Source organism: Meleagris gallopavo, chromosome 6 (assembly GCF_000146605.3).
Source record: "Meleagris gallopavo isolate NT-WF06-2002-E0010 breed Aviagen turkey brand Nicholas breeding stock chromosome 6, Turkey_5.1, whole genome shotgun sequence".
NCBI lineage: Eukaryota > Metazoa > Chordata > Aves > Galliformes > Phasianidae > Meleagris > Meleagris gallopavo.
Genome location: NC_015016.2, coordinates 28,082,343 through 28,082,721, shown reverse-complemented (window position 1 = coordinate 28,082,721; position 379 = coordinate 28,082,343). Strand labels below are relative to the sequence as shown.

The following is a 379-nucleotide window of genomic DNA, read 5'->3' as shown; positions in this document are numbered from 1 at the left end:
AAAAACCAAATAAACCACTATGAATATCAAGAGTCTACTTTTTTTTGGAAAGTGCAGTTCACATGACTAACAGCTGGGTCTCCGACAGGGAAAAAACAGTCTCATGAGTAAAACTGAAACTTTGTAATTCTCATGAATAAAAGTAAGAAGTGGGCAACCTTGTACTGCCAAGTATTTAAAAATCCCCAGGGAAATTAGAGAACTTCTAAAAAGCCCTGCAGCCACAAGAGCATCCTCCCTCCCTCCCCTTGCAGCTCTGCAAGAAACAAAAGAGCAGCTTGGTGAGATTATAAAGTTGTAGGTTTTTTTCCACATCATAATAGTATTTTTGCATTTATTTCATCTTTACTGTTAACCTTTTTTTTTTTTTTCCTTTTGT

The 379-nt window shown here is 36.1% G+C and overlaps 1 long non-coding RNA gene across 1 annotated transcript in view; it reads right to left on the bottom strand.

The window, feature by feature from the left end:
* LOC109368222 overlaps positions 1-379 on the bottom strand; it is a 20,769-nt gene that overhangs the window by 18,947 nt on the left and 1,443 nt on the right. The window lies entirely within an intron of this gene.